This window comes from Erinaceus europaeus, chromosome 8 (genome assembly GCF_950295315.1).
Source record: "Erinaceus europaeus chromosome 8, mEriEur2.1, whole genome shotgun sequence".
NCBI lineage: Eukaryota > Metazoa > Chordata > Mammalia > Eulipotyphla > Erinaceidae > Erinaceus > Erinaceus europaeus.
Genome location: NC_080169.1, coordinates 58,273,182 through 58,298,827, shown reverse-complemented (window position 1 = coordinate 58,298,827; position 25,646 = coordinate 58,273,182). Strand labels below are relative to the sequence as shown.

Below are 25,646 nucleotides of genomic sequence, written 5' to 3'. Positions count from 1 at the left end.
CAATACATGAGAATTCAGGAAAAAATATTCCATAAGAAATTCAGAGTTTTCTGGAAAAGAGTAACATGAAGTGTAACTTGAAAAAAAAATAAAGAAATTTGTGGTTTCCCAAAGAGCTTCTTTCAAGAAAAAGAAATAGTGATCCATAGACTCAAGGTCTCCACTAAAGAGAACATGGAAAAAAGATTGAACTAGAACTAGAGAATCAGTTTAAAATCATGAATATGAATGCAGAATCTGGTAAAAAAAAAATCTTGCATGAATCTGAGTACCATTTCCACCACATAGTAGTCTAATCATGGGTATAACGTGATTGTTTTGTACCACACGTGTGGTGTTAATAAAATGGAAGTGGCTATCATATCTGTTTTAAGGGGAACTTTTGGGAATTGATGGATTAGTATATATAGAGCACTGATACTAGAATTCAGTATCTTAGACAACTTTCAACAAATGTCAGATAATATTACTATTACTGTTTTTACTCAATGGTAGATGTAATTTTCATGGTTAGAAAGAAAGCAAATAACAACAGCAACAATTATTTGCTACAAACTGTGACCAATGTTTTACCTACATTTTCTGTCTTATTCCTAGCAATGATGCCCGACAATGGGAAGCATCATTTTGATCATGGTACAAATGAGAGAGCTAAGCAAGTATTTTAAAGAAATAATTTTCTCAAGAATTCTACAGCTAGTGAAAACAACCAAAGGTTTTGGCTTTCACCTTAGAATTTATTTGCCTGCTATAACCACTGTGTTCTATCATAAATCTTTTTTTTAATTTTTATTATTTATTTATTCCCTTTTGTTGCCCTTGCTGTTTTATTGTTATAGTCACCATTGATGTCATTGTTGTTAGATAGGACAGAGAGAAATGGAGAGAGGAGGGGAAGACAGAGAGGGGGAGAGAAAGATAGACACCTGCAGACCTACTTCACCGCTTGTGATGCGACTCCCCTGCAGGTGGGGAGCCGGGGGCTTGAACCAGGATCCTTACACCAGTCCTTGTGCTTTGCGTCACCTGCACTTAACCTGCTGTGCTACAGCCTGACTCCCCATAAACACCATTTTTACCAGGCTCCCCTCTGCAGGGGGTTCGTTTCCAAGAAGTGAAGCAGGCCTGCATCTATCTTTCTCTCTTTTTTTCTTTTTTCCCCTTTTTTATTTTATTTTATTTTATTCCCCTTTTATTAATTAACAAAACCAAAGGGTAGGAGAGGTACAATTCCACACAATTCCCACCACCCAATCTCCATATTCCACCCCCTCCTCTGATAGCTTTCCCATTATCTATCCCTCTGGGAGCATGGACCCAGGGTCATTGTGGGTTGCAGAAGGTAGAAGGTCTGGCTTCTGTAATTGCTTCCCCGCTGAACATGGGCGTTGACTGGTCGGCCCATACTCCCAGTCTGCCTCTCTCTTTCCCTAATAAGGTGTGTCTCTGGGGAAGCTGAGCTCCAGGACACATTGGTGGGGTCTTCAGTCCAGGGAAGCCTGGCCAGCATCCTGCTGACATCTGGAACCTGGTGACTGAAAATAGAGTAAACATACGAAGCCAAAAAAATTATTGAGCAATCATGGACCCAAAGCTTGGAATAGTGGAGAGGAAGTGTTAGGGGGTACTCACTGCAAACTCTAGTGTACTTCTGCTTTCGGGTATATATTTTGCAGTAGTTTACGGATACGTGTGAACATATGCTCTCTCTCACAGAAACTGGTGTATATCTAGGTTTTGGGACTTTGTTAGAAAGTGAACCACCTGAGATGGAATTAGAGTATACTATGAAAGGAAAGGTCTCACCCGAGTAATGAAGCTGAAGGGCTGTCATTTCACACGTGAAGTCTCTGGACATCTGAGGTGAAGCATGTTGGGGTGGCCATTGTTGCGTTGATTAGGTTGTGATCGGCGGATGCAATATTATCTGATATGGATTGGGAGACGCATATGGGAAAGTGGGCTCTATACAATGGTTCCAGGACTGGGAAGAGTAGAGGCTCTATAGTGGAGATGTGAGGTTCCTGCTGTCTTAGGGTTCAAAAAGACAATCGATAGTTAATGTTATCATCACATTATTTGGTAATTGGGTTAACTTTGAAAAGTCCTTTTGTTAGGGTTTGCTGTACAGTATCCAGTATCTTGTATATAGCTGTGCTATTGGTTGCTTCTGATCTACGTGGTCTAGGCTTTTGAGAGAGTCTGCATATCAATTACACAGCCTATATATTGAAAACATTCAGTTTATGTTTTGAAAAACTTCGAGACATACAATTAATTTTCCCCCTCTCGTATTAATTAACTAGTGATGTATATGACTACATTTTATTAGGAGTGTACATAAACACCATTCCCACGACCAAAAGACTGTGACCCATCCCTCACACCCACTCCCACCCCCCACTGGCCCAGGAAGCTGCATATCTACCCCTCACCACTGGGTTTTTACTTTGGTGCCCTACTTACAATTTGATCAGGTCCTGCTTTTAGTTTCCCTTTCAGATCTTCTTAGTCAACTTCTGTTGATGAGTGGGATCATCCCATACTTATCTTTATCTTTCTGACTTAGGTCACTTAACATAATTCCTTCTAGCTCTGTCCAGGATGGGTCAGAGAAGGTGGGTTCATTGTTCTTGATAGCTGCATAGTATTCCACTGTGTATATATACCACAGCTTTCTCAGCCACTCATCTGTTGTTAGGCACCTGGGTTGCTTCCAGGTTTTAGCTATTATGAATTGTGCTGCTATGAATATAGGAGTACACACCTCTTTTTGGTTGGGTGTTATGGAGTTCTTGGGGTATAACCCCAGGAGAGGAATTACTGGATCATATGGAAGGTCAATGTCTAGCCTTCTGAGGGTTTTTCAGACTGCTCTCCACAGAGGCTGTACCAATTTACATTCCCACCAGCAATGTAAAAGGGTTCCTCTGTCTCTCCAGCATTTGTTGCTGCTGTCTTTTTTGATGCATGACATTCTTACAGGAGTGCGGTGGTATCTTAGTGTTGTCTTAATTTGCATCTCTCTGACAATCAGTGACCTAGAGCTGTTTTTCATATGTTTGTTAGGCCTTTTGCATCTCCTCTGTAGTGAATGTTTTGTTCATATCCTCTGCCCATTTTTGGATGGGGTCATTTGCTTTTTTGGTGCTAAGTTTGCTGAGCTCTTTATATATTTTGGTGATTAGTTTCTTGTCTGATGTCTGGCATGTGAAGATATTCTCCCATTCTGTGAGGGGTCTCTTTGTTTGTTTAATAGTTTCTTTGTATGTGCAAAAGCTTTTCAATTTGATGTAGTCCCATTGGTTTGTTTCTGCTTTAGTCTTCCTTGCAATTGGGTTTGATTCATCAAAGATGTCCTTGAGGTGTAGGTGGGAAGTGTTTTACCAATGTTTTCCTCAAATTGTTTGATTGTTTCTGGCCTGACATCTAGGTCTTTGATCCATTTGGAGTTGATTTTTGTTTCTGGTGAGATAGAGTGGTTCAATTTCATTCTCTGCATGTTACAACCCAGTTTTCCCAGCACCATTTATTGAAGAGAGCCTCCTTTTTCCATTTAATCCTTTGGGCCCCCTTATCAAAGATTAGATGTCCATAGGTGTGGGGATTTATTTCTGGGCTTTCAATTCTGCTCCACTGGTCTGTGTGCCTATTTTTGTTCCAGGACCATGCTGTTTTGATGACGATGGCTTTATAATATAGTTTAAGGTCTGGGAGTGTGATGCCTCCATTTCTGTTTCTTTTCCTCAAGATGGTTTTGGCAATTCTAGGTGTTTTCAGGTTCCAGATAAATGATTTAATGTTTGTTCTATTCTCTTAAAGAAGATTGGTGGAACTTTGATGGGTATTGTATTAAATTTGTATATGGCTCTGGGGAGAATATTCATTTTGATGATATTTATTCTTCCAATCCATGAGCATGGGATATCTTTCCATTTCTTGGTATCAGTTTCTATTTCCTTGAGTGGCGACTCAGTTTTCAGCATACAAGTCTTTCACTTCTTTGGTCAACTTTATTCCTAGGTATTTGATTGATTTTGCAGAAACAGTAAATGGGAGTGATTTCTGGATGTCTTCTTCTTCAAATTTAGTGTTTGCATAAAGAAATGCCACTGATTTTTGTACATTGATTTTGTTGCCTGATACCTTGCTATATTGCCTAATAACTTCCAGTAGTTTTCTGCTGGATTCTTTAGGTTCTTTAGAGCTTGTCTTCTTCCCTTACAATCTGTATTGCTTTGATTTCTTTCTCTTGCCTGATTGCTATGTGTTTTTTAAATTCGGTGGCTCTAGCTGGCTGGGATAGCTTCATGGGCGGGTAACAGAGACGTGGAGACAACAGCTGGGCAGGGAAGCTGTATTTCTTTATTCAGGAACAACGATTTATAAACTAAGACAAACTAATCACCAAACAGAACTCTGCTGCCTCTTTCCCCCGCGGAGCCAAGCACTCTCTTGCTCTGCAACTCTCCAACTCTCGAACTCTGGAACTCTGGAACCCTCTCGGGGTACCTTGGGGCGGGGCCAAGCAGGCCCGCAAAATTAGCAGGACTGATCCAATTTTCTTGGCGGGGGAGAGCTAGAAAAACCCAATGTAAAGCATACAACAGCTATGGCAAGAACTTCCAATACTATGTTGAAGAGTAACAGTGACAGTGGACAGCCCTGTCTAGTTCCCGATCTGAGGGGGAATGCTTTAAACTTCTGTCCATTGAGTATGATGTTGGCTGTAGGTCTGCTATATATAGACTCCACTATCTTGAGGAATTTCCCATCTATCCCCATTTTTTGTAGAGTTTTGAGCATGAATGGGTGTTGGATTTTGTCAAAGGCTTTCTCTGCATCTATTGTGATAATCATGTGGTTTTTGGCTTTGCTTTTATTGATGTGGTGAATGACATTGATTGACTTACGGATGTTCAACCAGCCTTGCATTCCTGGGATGAATCCCACTTGGTCGTGATGAACAATCTTTTTGATATGTTGCTGTATCCGGTTGGCCAAGGTCTTGTTTAATATTTTGGCATCTATGTTCATCAGAGATATTGGTCTGTAGTTTTCCTTTTTTGTTCTGTCCCTATCAGCTTTTGGTATCAGGGTGATGTTGGCTTCATAAAAGGTGGAAGGGAGTATTCCTGTTTCTTCAATCTTATGGAAAAGCTTAAGAAGTATGGATAATAACTGTTTCCTGAAAGTTTTGTAGAATTCATTTGTGAAGCCATCTGGTTCAGGACTTTTGTTGTTGGGGAGGTTCTTAATAACAGTTTCAATTTCTTTGTCTGTGATTGGTGCATTTAGATTTTGTAGTTCTTCTTGGTTCAGTTTTGGAAGGGCATATGCTTCTAGGAATTGTTCCATTTCTTCCAGATTCTCTAGCTTGGTGGCGTATAGTTCTTTATAGAAGTTTCACAGGATTCTCTGGATTTCTGTGGTGTCAGTTGTGATATCTCCTCCATCGTTTACAATTCTATTAATTTGAATCCTCTCTCTTTTTTGTTTAGTAAGTCTGGCTAGGGGTTTGTTAATTTTGTTTAATCTTTCAAAGAACCAACATTTGGCTTCAGTGATGTTTTGTATGGTTCTTTTATTTTCGATGTTGTTTATTTCTGCTCAAACTTTAGTGATTTCTGTCCTTCTGGTTGCTCTATCATAAATCTTAAGGGTTTTGAGACTCAGGCAGGTGGATTATGTCTCAGACAAAAGATTACTGAATTGGATTAAAAAAAAAAAAACAAGGTTTCACTTGATGAGCATTAAATTAATTTGGGTAAGAGGAGGTAGCAGTGAAGCCTAAGACAGATTCTTTCAACACTTGATACCTTTAGCAAAAATGTACAGACAAGACTTTATTTCAGAAATCAAACTGATTCCCAGAAAGCACAACTCTTGATTATGGAAACCTAATGACTAAGAGATTGGTAATTTCTGGAGAGCTAACATGGTTAAAGGGTCAGAAAGGTAATGTTGCCCTATTCAAAAAAGGTCAGGACTTGAGAAAGTCTGCAGCTTGTCCATATATATTTTTTTACAATGCTTGCTGGGCCCATTTTCCATTGCCTACATGAAGGGGAATTAGCTTTCCTGTTACTGTGTTGCATTTTGTTTGTCTCTTGGGAGCTCTTGCTCACTTTTTCTGAGATGCTTGCTGTACAGAAGTCACTTAAGGCAGGACAAAGTAGTCCTGGAAGACAATAGTGATTCTAAAAGTAGTTGAGTGTTCTCTGTTTTGTAGCCTCAGATTCTTTATGAGCAAGATGCAGAAATAAACATGATGGCTAATGCACTTCTGAAACATAAAAGGTTTCCTAAGAAAAATGTTCTAACAGTAAACAGCTTATATAAAGCAAAGATAAATCATAATGCAGTGGTAATTTGAGTTTATATTGTACCTTTCCTTGGGGAACTCCAAATGCTCTAAAGATACTAGTTTATTGCTGCATTATTAACTCAGAGAAACATGCAAAAAGCTTAATTTTCTTCAAATGTTATTTAAGAATCTAAGTCAAAGGAAATTTATATAACTTATCACATAGGAATGGGTTATATATTTTCATATAAAATATTATTTCAGTGAATTGACTGTGTCATGATATAAGTGACACATTAAAAACTATTGATATCCCCTTCTGCAAAAATAATCATTTAAAAAGAAAGAAAGAAAACACCCTTTAGACCTGAAAACTCAACAAAATACGACCAGAATATTCTCTTCTCATTAAGATATAGCCACCAATTTGAGGATGCTTACTTGATTTTATCCTGAATACACTGGGCAGATGACCTCACCAATTTGTCCCTAAACCTTACCTCTACAGAGCCCTATCTTACTAGGGAAAAATAGAGACAGGCTGGGGATATGGATTGACCAATTGACACCCATGTCTTTCACCTCTTTATTTTACTTAACACAATCACCTTGAGTTCTGGAACTTGGTCCAGAATAATACAATGTCATCATTTTTATTGTAGAGTAGTACTTCACAATGTATGTATACTATAATTTCTTTCTTCTTTTTTTTTTTCTTTTGTGACCACCTGACCCCTTTTTCTGAGGCCTGCCCTCTGGATAATGCCTGCACTCTGTTAGGCCAGGCTTTTGGGGGATGGCCCCAGAAACCCTGCCAGCAATCTCATTGGCTAGTTCCTTTAGTGTGACACCCATGAGCCTCATTCCTGCCCTTGTGCTGCCCTCTCTTTGACACACAGCAGAATGCAGCTGAGCACAGGAATTCAGAAGCTCCCAATGGAGTCTTCCCATACCATTGGACAAACCCTTTCCACTTGGAAAGTCAAATGCAGGGTCTACATAATTTCTTTATCTAGTTATCTGTTGTCTTGTCATTGGATATTTTGGCTATTTCAAACAGTGAAGCTGTGATTAGAGGGGTGCATATATCCTTCTGAGTGAGTGCTTTCATATCTTTTGTATACGTACCTCATAGTGGTATCACTATATCAAAAGTTATTTCCAGTTTTCTTTCTATTCGTTTAAAGATTTTCCATACTGCTTCCATAGAGACTATGCCACGCTGCATAGATAAGAAGCAGGATAAGAGAGTTGCTTGACCCATATTCTTGCTTGAACTTTCTGTTTTTTGCTTTGTTGCTGTATTCCATTCTTACAGGTATGAGGGAGGCAATATCTCAGTGTGATTTTAATTTTTTTATTTTTCTAATAATAAGTGATGTAAACCATTTTCCCATGTGCCTATGGGGCATCTGAATGTCTCCTTAGCATAAGTGTCTATTCAGGTTTGTGTTTATTTCTTTTAATTGGCTTTTATTTGATGCTCTTGTTGTGCTGTGTGACTTCTTTGTGAATTTTCAATATCAACTTCTTGCCAGACATGTGATGTGCAAATATCTTCGCCCATATCCTAGGTATCCTTTTATCCTCATGACATTTCTTTTTGATATGTAAAAGATTTCTGTTTTAATTTTTAAGTACTTATTTATTTTTATAATTTTATTGGGGTTGTTTATACTATAGCACATGGAAACAATTTCTCATCTCCTAGGATGAGCAAACACTTTTCCACTATTATGTCCAGGATCTCAATGCCTCTCTACCTATTCTCTTCCCTTGCTTTCACCAGAGTCCTTTGCTTTGGTACAATATATTGAGACCAATCCAAGTTTCACTATGTATTTTTCCTTTATGCCTTTTTCTTTAACTAACTTATAATTGAGATCATTGATTATTTGTCCTTGTCTTTTTGACTATCTCACTTAGCATGAGTTTTTCAAGTTCCACCCAAGATGAACTAAAGGATATTGCTTCATCAATTTAAAAAAAAATTATTAGTGATGGAGAAGCTGCAATCAGACCTTACCTCTCCCCGATACAACTATTAAACACAACAAGAGACCTAATTGGACACATAATCTACGGCTGGAAAAAATCCACAGCCTCAGGTGGGGGGTGGTGCACATGGTTGGGGAAATGGGAGTGGGTTGGAAGACACAATCAGTGGAAACCAGAGCTCTGGGCTAACAGTGCTCGGCACTGACCCGCACCATCTTGGACAGTAACACAGTTAGCAGACTCCCTTGAAGAAAAGAAATTGGAGCTTAAAACCTCCCAATCTCTGACTCAGGTTTCTGTTCACTTTGTTTTTTTCCCAGTCTGAGTTTAAGATAAAGACAAAACTCAGCCCACAAGGTAGCCCAAAACAGCCCACCCACCATTGCAAATTCAAATAAGTGGAAAGCAAAGACCACACCACCACCACCTGCTGGCCAACATAACCAACACCATACATGCAAAAGCAAACAGGCAGAAAGTTAAATAGCATATCACATCAGACAAAGTAAATCAGACAAAATCCAAGAAATTCCAGATATAGAGAGAAATAGGAATCTTATGCAACTTTACAAGAATATAAGCAAGAGTTGAAAGAGCATTTTTCTTTGGAATTTGATAAGAAGCTACAAAGTGTGAAAGAGGAACTGAAAGCAGAGTTCACTAATCAGTTAAACAGCATGGAGGAAAATTTTCAAACAGAACTGCAAGGACTGAAAGACATCTTTAGTGCAGTTCAATCGCAGGTAGAAGGCTTAGGTAATAGACTCACACATGCAGAAGGAAGAATTTCCAATCTAGAAGACACAATTAGCCCACTATTTCAATTCAAAGCTGAGGGAGATGAAAGGTTTAGAAAGAATGAAGCTACTCGCTGTCAAATTGCAGACTTTATAAAAAGATCGAATAAAGGAGTTAAAAGGATACCTGAGTAAGTAGACTGGGTGAAAGGACCAGAGGTAATTTTCATAGAAATTTTAGCTGAAAATTTCCCTCACTTAGGCAATCCTCAGAATATACCTACTTTGGAGGCAGATCAATCAACCAGGTTCACAAATCCAAAATGACCAACACCAAGGCACATTTTACATTAAAATTATTACTGTAAAATTATTAAAACTCTATGAAGGGGAAATTTGGAAGGCTGCTAGGGAAAGTAAAGAAGTTACATGTAAGGGAGAAATATCAGACTTTCATCAGACTTTTCTTTACAAACCCTAGAGGCAAGGAGGGAGTGGGATGACATATTCAAGGCACTAAAGAAGAGGGATTTTCAGCCATGAATTTTTGTATCCTGCAAAATTACCCTTCAAGTATCAAGGAGAAATAAAGATATTCCCAAATACTCAAAAACTAAAGGAATTTTCCACAATCAACCTCACCTTACAAGAAATACAGAAAGGAAGAAACAAAGGAACACATACTCAGAGTTGAACAGCAGTAGACTAGACACAAAAACACAATAAAATAAGAAAGAACAACAAGCAATTAGGGGAGGGAATTAAAAGACAAAGAAGCCTTATCAAATGTTTGTTAATCAAGATCGACTTAAAAAAGACTTTTCTAGACACACAATGCTAGTTATAACATAGGGAACAAAAATTTGCAGTGAACACAACAAAAATTAGTGAGGAATTCACTACAGAAACTCATCCACACAGTAGGTTAGATAGAAACAAATGGGCAACAACTCAACATTAAAAAAAAATTTCTTTATTGGGGAATTAATGTTTTACATTTGACAGTAAATACAATAGTTTGTACATGCATAACATTTCCCAGTTTTCCTTATAACAATACAACCCTCATTATGTCTTCTGTCATGCTTTTTTTGACCTGTATTCTCCCCCCACACTACCCCAGAGTCTTTTACTTTGGTGCAATACTCCAATTCCAGTTCAGGTTCTACTTGTATTTTCTCTTTTTCAGCTTCTGCCTGAGAGTGAGATTATTCCATATTCATCCTTCTGTTTCTGACTTATTTCACTTAACTTGATTTTTCAAGGTCCATCCAAGATAAATTGAAAATGGTGAAGTCACCACTTTTTATTGGTGAGTAGTATTCCATTGTGTATATATACCAAAACTTGATCAGCCACTCATCTGTTGTTGGACATCTGGGTTGCTTCCAGGTTTTGGCTATTACTAATTGTAATGCTAAGAACATATGTGTAAACAGATCCTTTTGGATGGGTCTGTTGGGCTCCTCAGGATATATCCCCAGGAAAGGAATTGCAGGATCATAGGTTAGGTCCATTTCTAGCCTTCAGAGAGTTCTCCAGACTGTTCTCCACAGAGGTTGGATCAATTTTCATTTCCATTCACAGTGCAGGAGGGTTCCTTTGACCCCACAACCTCTCCAGCATTTGCTGCTATTACTTTTTCTGATGTGTGAAATTCTCATAGGAGTGAAGTGGTATCTCGTTGTCTTTATTTGCATTTCTCTGACAGTCAAAGACTTGAAGCATTTTTTCATGTTTCTCAGCATTTTGTGTCAGGCTAGCGTGGGGGTGCCTCTTCCTGGGTGCATACACTCTGGGTTGGATAGAATGCGACCAGAGCCAGCCTGGGCTGCTACTCACTCAGTGATGCGAGGGAGATGACTCATGAATGGAGCTCATGGTGGCGAGGCATTCAATTCTTTATTGATCAGGGAACCCAGGCTTTTAAAGGTCAGACCTGGAAGTGGCAAGTTGGAAATGGAAATGGCTTGACATGGTTTGGAAAGGAGCAGAGAAAGGCAAAAGGGGGTTGGGAAAGGTAACGTCCTTAGCAACTGTTGTGAGGGTTTTAACTGGTAGAATAAATACTAATACCCTGCAGGCAGGGAGGGACTTCAGGGTAGAAATAGATAGATCAAAGAAAAGGAATGGGTGGGGATCTTTCAGGCAAAACAACGATTATGTAGATAATAAGTAAGCAGGTCATAGTATCAGGAATGCAGGATGCTTCATAAGGCAGGGAGTCCGATAAGATGGGGCAAACCTTTGGTGTTATTCCTGTCCCTCTTTGATCAACCTCTCAGTAGAAAGAGAGACTGACAGGATAGACGTACTCCTAAGGTCAAACCCTGCCAGGCTTTACCACATCCTCACAATTTCCCAACACTTTTGGATCTCTTCTGTGGTGAAGAGATTCTGTCCATGTTCTCTCCCCATTTTTGGATGGGGTTATTTGTTTTATTGTTGTTGAGTTTGACAAGCATTTTATGTATTTTGGTTATTAAACTCTTGTCTGATGTATGGCATGTAAAGATCTCCCATTCTGTGAGGGGTCTCCAGGTTTGGGTATTGGTATCTTTTGCTGTGCAGAAGCTTTTTAATTTGATGTAGTCCCACAGGTTTATGCTTACCTTAGTCTTCTTGCAATTGTATTCTTTTCATTGGAGATGTCTTTAAAATTTATGCAGAAAAGAGTTCTGCCAATATTTTCCTTTAAGTATCTGATAGTTTCTCTGGTCTAACATCCAAGTTCTTGATCCACTTAGAATTTACTTTTGTATTTGGTGAAATATAGTGGTTCAGTTTCATTCTTCTGCATGTTTCAACCCATTTTTTCTGACACCATTTGTTTAAGAGAACCTGCTTTCCCCATTTAATAGTCTGGGTACCTTTGTCAAAGATTAGATGTCCATAGGTGGGGGGGGATTAATTATGGTCTCTCCTTAGATGTCCATAGGTGTAGGGGATTACTTCTGGGCTCTCAGTTCTATTCCATTTATCAGTGTGTCTATTCATGTTCCAGTACCAAGCAGTTTTGATTACAATGGCCCAATAATACAAAGTGAGGTCTGGGAGTGTGATTCCTCCAATTCTGTTCTTTCTGCTCAAGACTGTTTTGGCAATTCTATGTCTTTTCTTGTTCCAGATAAACATTTGTAATATTTGTTCTATTCTCGTAAAAAATGTGGTTGGTATCTTGATGGGGTTGTGTTAAATTTGTATATAGCTCTGGGTAGTATATTCATTTTGATGATGTTAATTTTTCCAACCCATGAACATGGGATGTCTTTCCATTTCTTTGTGTATTTTTCAATTTCCTTGAGTAGTGACTCATAATTTCCAGTATACAGATCTTTCATTTCTTTGGTTAGGTTTATTCCTAGATATTTTATTGTATTTTTTGATATAGTAAAAAGAATTGTTCTGTGTATTTCATCTTCTTCTAACTTAGTGTTTTCATAAAGGGATGCCACTGCCTTTTGAATGTTAATTTTGTAGCCTGACACCTTACTGCATTGCATGATGATTTCCAAAAGCTTCTTGCTGGATTCTTTCAGTTTTTCTATGTATACTATGTATACTACCATGTCATCTGCAAATAGGAAGAGTTTGACTTCTTCTCTTCCAATCTGTATGCATTTAATTCCTTGTTCCTGCCTGACTACTATGGCAAGAACTTCCAACACTATGTTAAATAGTAATGGTGGTATTGGGCAGCCCTGTCTAGTACCTGTTCTGAGGGGAAATGCTTCCAGTTTTTCACCATTGAGTATTATGTTGGCTGTAGATTTGCTATATATAGACTCCACTATCTTCAGAAATTTTCCATCTATTCCCATTTTTGTAGTATTTTAATCATAAAGGGATGTTGTATTTTGTAAAATGCTTTATCTGCATCTATTGATATGACCATATGTTTTTTGGCATTGCTTTTATTGATGTGGTGGATCACATTGATTGATTTAAGTATATTAAACAAACCTTTTATCCCTGAGATAAACCCTATTTGGTCATGATGAACAATATTTTTAATATCCTGCTGTATCTGTTTGGGTAGAATTTTGTTCAGTATTTTAGCATGTATGTTCATCAGAGATACTGTTCTGTAGTTTTCTTTTTTGGTTGTGTCCCTGTCTGCTTTTGGTATCAAAGTCATGTTGGCTTCATAGAAGCTAGAAGTGAGTATTCCAGGGTCTTCAATCTTCTGGAAGACTTAAAAGTATAGGTATTAGTTATTCTTTGAAGGTTTTGTAGAATTCATTATTAAAACCATCTGGTCTAGGACATTTATTCTTGAGCAGGTTTTTGATAACTGTTTCATTTTCATTAGCTGTGATAGGCCTGTTCATGTTATCTAGTTTCTCTTTACTTAATTTTGGAAGTTCATAGTCATCTAGAAAATCATCCATTTCTTCTAGGTTTTTAGCTTGGTGGCATATAGTTGTTCATGGAAGTCTCACATGATATGCTGAATTTCTGCAGTGTCTGCTGTGATATCTGTTCTTTCATATATGTTCCAATTTATTTTGGTTTTCTCCCTTTTTTTGTTTTGTGAGTCTGGCTAAAGGTTTGTCAATTTTGTTCATGCTTTTGAAGAACCAACATTTATTTTTGTTGATCTTTTGTATGGTTTTCTTATTTTCACTGTAATTTATTTCTGCCCTAACTTTAGTGATTTCTGTCCTTCTGGCTACTTTAGGGTTCCTTTGTTCTTATTCTAGGTCTTTAAGATGTACAATCAGGCTGTTTATTTGTTCTTTTTCTTGTTTCCTAATGTGTGCTTGTATGGCTATGAACTTCCATCTCAGTACTGTACCTTAGCTGTGTTTCATATATTTTGATAGCTTGTGTCTTCATTTTCAATGAACTCTCGAAACATTTTGATTTCTTCCTTTATTTCCTCTTTGACCCAGTAGTTGTTAAGGAGTGTACTGTTGAACTTCCACATTTTGGGACTATTACTAATCTTTTGTTGATTGTTGAATGTTAGTTTAATTCCACTGTGGTGTGAGAAGATGGTTGGGATGATTTCAATGCTCTTGAATTTGCTGATGCTGTCTTTGTGCCCTAACATATGGTCTATCATTGAAAGTGACCCATGTGGACTTGAGTAAAATATTTATTCCAGTTTCTTGGGATGAATGACTCTGAAAGTGTCCAATAGTTCTCATTTGTCTGTCTCCTCATTAGCTCCCTTATGTCTTTATTGATTTTCTACCTGAATAATCTGTCAAGTTGAGAGAGTGGGGTGTTGAAGTCCCCTACTATGACTGTGTTGCTGTTACTATACTGCTGTAGTACTTTCAGTAGAAGTTTGATGAATTTATTTATTTATTTTTTAATTTTTTATTTAAGAAAGGATTAGTGAACAGAAGCATAAGGTAGGAGGGGTACAACTCCACACAATTCCCACCACCCGATCCCCATAACCCACTCCCTCCCATGGTAGCTTTCCCATTCTCTATCCCTCTGGGAGCATGGACCCAGGGTCGTTGAGGGTTGCTGAAGGTAAAAGGTCTGGCTTCTGTAGTTGCTTCCCCGCTGAACATGGGCGTTGACTGGTCGGTCCATACCCCCAGTCTGCCTCTCTCTTTCCCTAGTAGGGTGTGTTTCTGGGGAAGCTGAGCTCCAGGACACATTGGTGGGGTCTTCAATGCAGGGAAGCCTAGCCAGCATCCTGGTGGCATCTGGAACCTGGTGATTGAAAAGAGAGTTAACATATGAAGCCAAACAATTTGTTGAGCAATCATGGATCCCAAGCTTGGAATAGTGGAGAGGAAGTGTTAGGGAGGTACTCACTGCAAACTCTAGTGTAATCCTGCTTTCAGGTATATATTTTGCAGTAGTTTATGGATACGTGTGCACATAAGCTCTCTCTCACAGAAACTGGTGTATATCTAGGTTATGGGACTTTGTTAGAAAGTGAACTACCTGAGATGAAATTAGAGTGTACTATTAAAGGAAAGGTCTCACCCGAGTAATGAAGCTGAAGGGTTGTCATTCCACACGTGAAGTCTCTGGATACAGTCTGAGGTGAAGCATGTTGAGATGGCAATCGTTGCTTTCGTTAGGTTGTGATCGGCGGATGCAATATTATTTGGTTTGGATTGGGAGATGTATACGGGAAAGTGGGCCCTATCCAAGGGTTCCAGGACTGGGGGAAGTAGGGGCTCTATAGTGAAGATGTGAGGTTCCTGCTGTCTTAGGGTTCAAAAAGACAATCAATAGTTAATATTATCATCACATTATTTGTTAATTGGGTTAACTTTGAAAAGTCCCTTTGTTATGGTTTGCTGTACAGTACCCAGTATCTTGTATATAGCTGTGCTATTGGAAGCTTCTAATCTACTTGGTCTAGGCTTTTGAGAGAGTCCGTATATCAAATACATAGCCTATATATTAAAAAGATTCAGTTTGTGTTTTGAGAAACTTTGATACATAAAATTGATTTCCCCCTCTCATATTAATTAACTACTGATTTATATGTCTACATTTTGTTAGGAGTGTACATAAACACCATTCCCACCACCAAAGGACTGTGACCCATCCCTCCCGCCCACTCCCACCCCCCACAGGCCCAGGAAGCTACATGTCTACCCCTCACCACTGGGTTTTTACTTTGGTGCCCTACTTACAATTTGATCAGGTCCTGCTTTTAGTTTCCCTTTCAGATCTTCTTAGTCAACTTCTGTTGATGAGTGGGATCATCCCATACTCATCTTTATCTTTCTGACTTAGTTCACTTAACATAATTCCTTCTAGCTCTGTCCAAGATGGGTCAGAGAAGGTGGGTTCATTGTTTTTGAGAGCTGCATAGTATTCCATTGTGTATATATACCCCAGCTTTCTCAGCCACTCATCTGATGTTGGGCACCTGGGTTGCTTCCAGGTTTTAGCTATTATGAATTGTGCTGCTATGAACATAGGAGTACACACCTCTTTTTGGTTGGGTGTTATGGAGTCCTTGGGGTATAACCCAAGGAGAGGAATTATTGGGTCATATGGAAGGTCCATGTCTAGCCTTCTGAGAGTTTTCCAGACTGCTCTCCACAGAGGCTGTACCAATTTACATTCCCACCAGCAATGTAAAAGGGTTCCTCTGTCCCCACATCCTCTCCAGCATTTGTTGCTGCTGTCCTTTTTGATGTATGCCATTCTTACAGGAGTGAGGTGGTATCTTAGTGTTGTATTAATTTGCATTTCTCTGACAATCAGTGACCTAGAGCAGTTTTTCATATGTTTGTTAGCCTTTTGGATCTCCTCTGTGGTGAATGTTTTGTTCATTTCCTCTGCCCATTTTTGGATGGGGTCATTTGCTTTTTTGGTGCTAAGTTTGCTGAGCTCTTTATATATTTTGGTGATTAGTTTCTTGTCTGATGTCTGGCATGTGAAGATCTTCTCCCATTCTGTGAGGGGTCTCTCTGTTTGTTTAATAGTTTCTTTGGATGTGTAGAAGATTTTCAATTTGATGTAGTCCCATTGGTTTGTTTCTGCTTTGGTCTTCCTTGCAATTGGGTTTGATAAATCAAAGATGTCCTTGAGGTGTAGGTGGGAAAGTGTTTTACCAATGTTTTCCTCTAAGTATTTGATTGTTTCTGGTCTGACATCTAGGTCTTTGATCCATTTGGAGTTGATTTTTGTTTCTGGTGATATAAAGTGGTTCAATTTCATTCTTCTGCATGTTTCAACCCAGTTTTCCCAGCACCATTTATTGAAGAGAGCCTCCTTTTTCCATTTAATCCTTTGGGCCCCCTTATCAAAGATTAGATGCCCATAGGTGTTGGGATTTACTTCTGGGCTTTCAATTCTGTTCCACTGGTCTGTGTGCCTATTTTTGTTCCAGTACCATGCTGTTTTGATGATGATGGCTTCATAATATAGTTTAAGGTCTGGGAGTGTGATGCCTCCATTTCTGTTTCTTTTCCTTAAGATGGTTTTGGCAATTCTAGGTGTTTTCAGGTTCCAGATAAATGATTGTAGTGTTTGTTCTATTCTCTTAAAGTAGCCTGGTGGAACTTTGATGGGTATTGCATTAAATTTGTATATGGCTCTGGGGAGAATATTCATTTTGATGATATTTATTCTTCCAATCCATGAGCATGGGATATCTTTCCATTTCTTGGTATCAGTTTCTATTTCCTTGAGTAGCGACTCATAGTTTTCAGTATACAAGTCTTTCACTTCTTTGGTCAACTTTATTCCTAGGTATTTGATTGATTTTGCTGAAACAGTAAATGGGAGTGATTTCTGGATGTCTTCTTCTTCAGATTTAGTGTTTGCATAAAGAAATGCCACTGATTTTTGTACATTGATTTTGTAGCCTGATACCTTGCTATATTGCCTAACAACTTCCAGTAATTTTCTACTGGATTCTTGAGGTCTTTCTATGTATACTATCATATCATCTGCAAATAGTGAGAGCTTGGCTTCTTCCCTTCCAATCTGTATCCCTTTGATTTCTTTCTCTTGCCTGATTGCTATGGCAAGAACTTCCAATACTATGTTGAAGAGTAACGGAGACAGTGGACAGCCCTGTCTAGTCCCCGATCTGAGGGGGAATGCTTTCAGCTTCTGTCCATTGAGTATGATGTTGGCTGTAGGTTTGCTATATATAGACTCCACTATCTTGAGGAATTTCCCATCTATTCCCATTTTTTGTAGAGTTTTGAGCATGAATGGGTGTTGGATTTTGTCAAAGGCTTTCTCTGCATCTATTGAGATAATCATGTGGTTTTTGGCTTTGCTTTTTTTGATGTGATGAATGACATTGATTGATTTATGGATGTTGAACCAGCCTTGCATTCCTGGAATGAATCCCACTTGGTCATGATGAACAATCTTTTTGATGTGTTGCTGTATCCGGTTGGCCAAGATCTTGTTTAATATTTTGGCATCTATGTTCATCAGAGATATTGGTCTGTAGTTTTCCTTTTTTGTTCTGACCCTATCAGCTTTTGGTATCAGGGTGATGTTGGCTTCATAAAAGGTGGAAGGGAGTATTCCTGTTTCTTCAATCTTATGGAATAGCTTAAGAAGTATGGGTATTAACTGTTTCCTGAAAGTTTTGTAGAATTCGTTTGTGAAGCCATCTGGTCCAGGACTTTTGTTGTTGGGGAGATTTTTAATAACGGTTTCAATTTCTTTGTCTGTGATTGGTGCATTTAGATTTTGTAGTTCTTCTTCGTTCAGTTTTGGAAGTGCATAGATTTCTAGGAATTGTTCCATTTCTTCCAGATTCTCTAGCTTGGTGGCATATAGTTCTTTATAGAAGTTTCGCAGAATTCTCTGGATTTCTGTGGTGTCAGTTGTGATATCTCCTGCATCGTTTACAATTCTACTAATTTGAGTCTTCTCTCTTTTTTGTTTGGAGAGTCTGGCTAGGGGTTTGTCAATTTTGTTTAATCTTTCAAAGAACCAACATTTGGCTTCATTGATCTTTTGTATGGTTCTTTTATTTTTGATGTTGTTTATTTCTGCTCTAACTTTAGTGATTTCTGTCCTTCTGGTTGCTTTAGGGTTCCTTTGTTCCTCTTCCTTTAAGTCCTTGAGGTGTGTAGTAAGGTCGTTCATTTGGGCTTCTTCTTGGTGTTTAATATGTGATTGTATGGCTATAAGTTTCCCTCTCAGTACTGCTTTCGCTGTGTCCCAAATATTTTGATAGGTTGTGTCTTCATTTTCATTAGTTTCCAGGAACATTTGAATTTCCTGTTTGAGTGAGTCTCTGACCCAGTGGTTCTTAAGGAGCATGTTGTTTAGTTTCCAAATTCTATGTCTTTTAATAATTTTCTGTTTGTTGTTAAAAGTTAGTTTTACTCCACTGTGGTCTGAGAAGATACTTGGGATGATTTCAATGCTCTTGAATTTATTGATGCTGTCTTTGTGGCCTAACATGTGGTCTATCCTTGAGTATGTGTTATGTGGATTTGAAAAGAAGGTGTATTCCAGTTTTTTGGGGTGGAGGAGTCTGAAAATGTCCAAGAGGTCTAGTCTGTCAATCTCTTCATTCAATTCTCTTGTATCTTTATTGGTTCTCTGCTTTGTTGATCTGTCTAAGTGTGAGAGTGGGGTATAGAAGTCTCCCACTATTATTGTATTACTATTGATGTATTTTTGAAATTCTTTCAGTAGATGCTTAATGTATTTAGATGGTCCCTCGTTGGGTGCATAGATGTTAATAATTGTTAAGTCTTCTTGGTTGATTGATCCTCTAATCATTATGTAATGTCCTGCCTATCTTTTATTACTTTATTTAATTTAAAATCTATCGTGTCTGAGATGAGAATGGCTGTTCCTGCCCTTTTTTGTGGACCATTAGCCTGTATGATAGTTTTCCATCCTTTCACTTTAAGTCTGTGTTTATCTTGTTGTGACAGATGGGATTCTTGCAAGCAGCAAATGGTTGGGTTATGTTTTCTGATCCATCCCCCACCCTGTGCCTTTTGATGGGTGAGTTTAAGCCATTGACATTTATTGATATCATGGATTTAATGTATTATAGTGCCATTGTTCTAAAAAAGAATTTTTTTACTCTGACATATTGCAAGTATTATAGTGATGTTCTTGTTTATAAGAGGTCTTTTAGTACCTCTTTCAGGGCCGGCTTGGTGATAGTTGCCTCCTTTAACTGTTGTTTGTCTAAGAAGGTTTTGATCCCTCCATCTAACTTGAATGAAAGTCTAGCAGGATATATTATCCTTGGTTGAAACCCTTTTTCATTCAGGGCTCGATAGATATCTTGCCACTCCCTTCTGGCTTTTAGAGTTTGAGTTGAGAAATCTGCAGAAAGTCTTATGGGTTTTCCCCTGTATGTGACTTTTTGTTTCTCTCTTGCAGCCTTTAGGATCCTTTCTTTATCCTTACTTCTTCTCATTGTGACTATGATGTGTCTTGGTGTTTTCAGGTGTGGGTTGATTATGTTTGGTACTCTCTGGGCCTCTTGCACCTTGATATCCTTTCTGTTATTCAGGTCTGGGAAGTTTTCTTGTATTATTTCCTCTAGAATGTTTGCTTCCCCTTCCTCTCTTTCTTCCTCTGGTAGGCCAATTATACGAATGTTACTTCTTTTGAGATCATCCCATATGTCTCTGTTGTTGTTTTCAGTGTCTCTCAATCTCTTTTTAAGCTCTTTCACCTCTTTCTTAGTTTTCTCTAACTCATCCTCTGTCTGACTAATTCTGTTTTCTGCTTCTGTTAGTCTGCTTTCCCTTGCCTCAGCTTCTTTCTTCATTACAGCTATTTCAGCTTTCAGTTCTCTAATTGTCTCAAGATAATCAGTATTTTCCTTGGGGGTCTCAACTGTTGTTTCCCTAATACTGCCATTCCTTTCCTCCAATGTTGTTTTCATTTCTGTGATTAATAAGTTTATTATTGCTTGCATACTTTTCTTATCTATGGTTACTTCTGACTGATTTGTGGTTTCTTCTGGGCTCTTGTCTTCATTCATTGGGGTAGCAGTTTTATTTGTTTTTAATATACCCATTTTTTTTTATTTATGTGTTTCTCTCTCTTTTTTTATGCTCTGTTGTTCCTCAGTTGTTGTGTTTTGAGCACAAGTAACACTGTACTAAATATCTTTATGACAATTGCACTCACCAACCTCCGGAATTACAGTAGCAACTGAAGTAAGTATTGAAGGAGTTTAATCGTTACCAGTTAGCCAAACAATTTCTCCAGTCCGTGAAAAATAGTAACCAAATCCCAGTGAAGAAAGAGAAAAGAAAGAGAGGATAGCAAGAATAGACAGTTATGCAAATCTACTATCCAGTGTATATTCTAGGGGTAACAAGAGTGTAAAGGGAACTAGAGCAGAGATACACACATAGAGAGTCCACTCTGGGTCAGATTTCTTCCCCAAAGTAATTCACAAATTCAGACAGGCAAAGAAGAAAGAAGTGTATGACAAGATAAAAAAAAAATAGAGAGAGAGATAAGAGAGAGAAAAGGGAGAAGATAAGAAGAAGGGTTGTAATTAAAGAGCAGTGCGAGGAACTTCCCAAATGTGTATCAGTGAATTAAAAACAAAAAAACAAAAAAAACAAAAAACCCTGTTTGGTGGTATGGGGTATCCTGCTAGTAGCTGGTCCCAGGCACTGCTTATGGGGGTTGGGGGGCGGCGGGAAGGATGTATGCTTGAAAATTAAAAGGAAGAAAAAAGAATTTTTTCCCCTATTCTAATTCTTAACCCACATTCAGTTATAGACACCTCCTTGGTATGACTGCTATGGCCCCTTATTGGCTGGCCTGCTAGTGGCAGAAAATCCTATTGTTTACATGAGATGTGTCCTGAGCTCAAAGGCTAGCCGCTTCTCAGTCCGCCATCTTCCGGGAGACCCCCCCCCCCTCCAGACTTTTTTAAAGGATTTCTCAAAAATGAAAACTAGCTCCAAGTCCTTTGATCCAATGAGAGCTATACTCAAGAAGTCTTTGGATCCACCCACAGGGTCGCGGTGGACCCTGGATTCTCCCAAGAGGAAGACCCCGAGCTAAAGTGCTCTCTCCGGGTCCTCTGCCTGCTGCGCTCTGCAACCGGTGGAGGAGCCACCTTCTTGGGCGGGCGGAGGACAATGCCCGGCGCACTCACCTTGCTCGGCTCCGCTGGGGAATTCTGGAGCCCCGCTAGTCCGTGTCACCTTTACTCTAATTCTTAACCCAAATTAAACTGTAATCACTTCTTTGGTGCCCCCCCTTATTGATTGACCTGCTAAAGGCAGAAAATCCTACCGTTGCTGATGATGCGATCAGAGCACTCGCTGTCAGTGACTTCTCAGGCCGCCATCTCATCCAGGTCAATTTTTAAAATGTAAAGTCTTTTAAAGTAAAGTTTGATGTAAACACCGAGTAAAGATTTTCACTGTACTTATGGATCTAACATGCTTCCCCTTTTCATACATTTTCCTGATTTATAATTGCTTTGATCTTTCATTTATTTATTTCTGATAAAGACAGAGACACTAGGGAGGGAAGCTGCCAGGAAAGATACAGAGAGACCAAGTTTGATGTATTTAGATGGCTTCTCATTGGGTGCATAGATGTTAATAATTGTTAAGTCCTCTTGATTGACTGATCCTCTGAGCTTTAAGTAGTGTCCATCCCTATCTTTTAAAATTTTATTTATTTTAAAGTCTATAATGTCGGATATGAGAATAGCTGTTCCTACTCTTTTTGCTGGGCCATTGGCTTGTACTATAGTTTTTTATCCTTTCACTTTGTGTCTGTGTTTATCTTGTTGAGTTAGGTGGGTTTCCTGTAGATAGCATATTGTTGGGTTGTGTTTCTGATCCATCGTCCTACTCTGTGCCTTTTAAGAGGTGAATTCAGTCCATTGACATTTATTGATATCAAATATTGAAGATACTTTAACTTCATTCTTGTACATTTTTAGAGTGTTCTAATATAGGTTATATTTATGGTGGTCTGACTATTTATAGGAGACCTTTCAGAACTTCTTTCAGGGAAGGTTTGTTGATAGTTGATTCTTTCACCTATGGCTTGTTTGAGAAAGTTTTTTGCTTCCATCTAGTCTGAATGACAGTCTAGCAGCATACAGTAGTCTTGGTTGAAAGCCTTTCTCATTGAGAACTCAATTGATATATTGCTATTCTCTTCTGGCCTGTAGCATTTTTGTTCAGATACCAATAGAAGCTTTCAGATCATAGTGATGTTAAGTATAATAACACAGATACTTAACCCCCAACTTACCTGGTTATAATAATTAATTTTTGATATTTTAACTTTTTCTAAGTCTATAAGAAACCTCTTGCATCCTCTTTAAGACCTGCATTTCTCCTAGTCCTGGTATCTCTAGGATATATATATAACCAAATTTCCCCTGCTGTTGGAACTAAATTCTTAAAGACATTTCCCAAATATAGATCTTGAAGTATTTTTCTGTGTATTTGGTAGTTTCTGGTCTAATGTTCATATATTTGATTCACTTGGAGTTGACTTTTGTGCAAGGTCATATATGGTGGTCCAGTTTCATTTGTCTGTATGTTTCTACCCAATTTCCCCAATACCACTTGTTGATGAGTCTCCTTTTCTCTATATAATATTTAGGGACATTAGTTACCTGTAGTTGTGGGGCTTATATCTATGTAAGGGAAAGGTGGAAGCAGGCTGGGAGTATGGATCGAACTACCAACATCCATGTTAAGCAAAGAAGCAATTACAGAAGCCAGACCTTCCACTTTCCGCACCCCATAATACTCCTGGGTCCATGCTCCCAGTGAGATATTAGAATAGGAAATTTTTTCAAGGGAGGAGATGGGATACGGAACTCTGGTGGTGGGAATTTTGTGTGCTCAATTCCATTTCATTGGTCTGTGAGTTTATTTTCATTCCAGTATCAGGCAGTTTTGATTAAAATTGTTCTGTAGTATATTTTGAGGTCAGGAAGTGTAATCCTTCCAATTAAGTTCCAATATTGCTTTGGTGATGCTAGGTATTTTCCAGTTCCAAATAAACTTTTGTAAAATTATTTTTGTTTTTGTTTTGTTTTGCTGGAGTTTGTAGCCTGCTTTAATGTTCCCAGCAGTCATTTGTTTCCTTCCTTTATGTAGTGAGAGGCAAAGAAAGTTAAAGAGGGGGAGAGGAAAGATGGAGAGAGATAGGGAGGGAGGATAAAGAAAAAGGCTATACCACTGCTCCACATTTTGAGAATTCTCACCCTGGCAAGTGTTCCTCAGTGATGATTTGAAGTTCAAAACTGAACCTTTGTGCATGTTAACTTGTGTGTTCTACTGGGAGTTCCACTTTCTGGCCATTATATAGAGTCATTTCAATCCAATGTACTCCCATTTGTTTATTCTTTATTTAGTTTCTCTTGCCAATGGAGATGAGTTTCTATCTTTCATGAATTTTGTAGTTTCAGGTCTGCATGGGGATGATCTGTTTTCCTAACATTATTTGGCTTTCTTTCCTCATTGAATGATTTTGGCTCCTTTTTTGTCCTGCATTAGATTTCCATGTACACATGGATATATTTGTGGTTTGGTTCAAAAACCATGTTTTAAATACCATTGTTCTTTAGTATGCTCACATTGTATTTTATTTTCTCTCAGAATTGACTTTGTTGTTTTTGATACTTTTGTTTCCAAATAAAATTTAGACTTGGCTGTTCAATTTTCTTAAAAAATGTTCTTGTGCTTTCCTTTATTTTTTAAAAATGTATTAGTTACTTAGTAATGCTTTACAATATTATAAGATTATAGGGGTACAACTCCATACAGTTCCCACCACCAGAGTTTTGTGCCCCATTCCCTTCATTGGACACTTCCCTACTCTTTATCCCTCTAGGAATATGGACCAAATTCTTTGGGGGGTGCAGAAGGTGGGAATTCTGGCTTATGTAATTGCTTCTCTGCTGGACATAAAGATTGGCAGGTCAATCCATATCCTCAGTCTGTTTCTATCTTCCCCTAGTATGGTAGGGCTCTGGAGAGAGGAGAGACTTCAGCATACATTGGTGAGGTCGTATGCCCAGGAAAGTCAGATTGGAATAATAGTAGCATTTTGATCTTGGTGGCTGAAAGGCATATCTTTATAAAGCAGGACAAATTGTTTAGTTCATAGGAACCTGCAAATAGGAATAGAGCACATGAAATTAGATGTTTTCTTGTGGGAAAAATCTAGGAAGTTTATTTTAGGTATGTTCCATGGGATCTATAACTTTAGAATTTTTTTCCTGAGCTTGATAGCTAATGTGTTTGTGGACTAAAAATATTATTTGGGGAGATGGTTTCAGGGATGAGAATAGGGCTAAGAAGCTGAATTAGAGCAGATAGTAACTCCAAAACTTACTTGAAGAAAGTATATAAATACAATTAACTGTTTATCCCATCAATTTAACTAAGGGTCCGTATAGATTCACATTTAACACATGGACCTGTTTAACCTCTGAGTCACTGTTAGTCTAAGCACACAGTACATGGTCAGAGCTAGGAACATTCTAGGCTACATTCATTTTTGACTTGTCTTCCTTGAGTGATAGAACAGGATGACCCAGCCTCTTTTCAGAGAGTGGGGCATCCTCTACGCTACTTTATAGTGAAGGCATGATTATGAAGAGGTACACAAGAGGGCTTCTGTTGAAGTACCTGATGGAAGTGGCTGGTGATATTAGAGGGAGGGATCTACTAGAGATCTAAGCCCAACATATGGGAATACAAAGATTCCCTGATTGTCATTAGGATTATCACTGGGGCTCCTGGATCTTGGTGCCAGCGCTATAAAGACACTGCTTTCAGCACCCATTTTTTCTTTTGCTTTCTTTTCTTTTTGCTATTTTATTTGAGAGGACAGAGAGAAATTGAGAGTGGAGAGGGAGATAGAAAGACATAAAAATAGACATCTGTAGATCTGCTTTACTGGGTGTACAATATTCCCCCTGCAAAATGTATGCACTCAACTGGACTCACCACCACATAGTCCCTGTTATTAGGATTTTGATATGGATTGCTTTGACTTTATAAATTGTTTTAGGTAGAATGGTAATCTACCTAATAATTATAGGGGCTGAGTGGTGGTGCACCTGGTTAAGCACACACATTACAGTACGCAAGGGCCTGGGTTCGAGCCACCAGCCCCACCTGCAGGGGGAAAGGTTTGAAAGGTGTAAAGCAGGG

At 38.5% G+C, this 25,646-nt stretch overlaps 1 protein-coding gene across 1 annotated transcript in view; it reads left to right on the top strand.

The window, feature by feature from the left end:
• Positions 1-25,646, top strand: part of ZNF804B (zinc finger protein 804B) — a 606,727-nt gene that overhangs the window by 405,752 nt on the left and 175,329 nt on the right. The gene's annotated exons all lie outside the window — the stretch shown is intronic.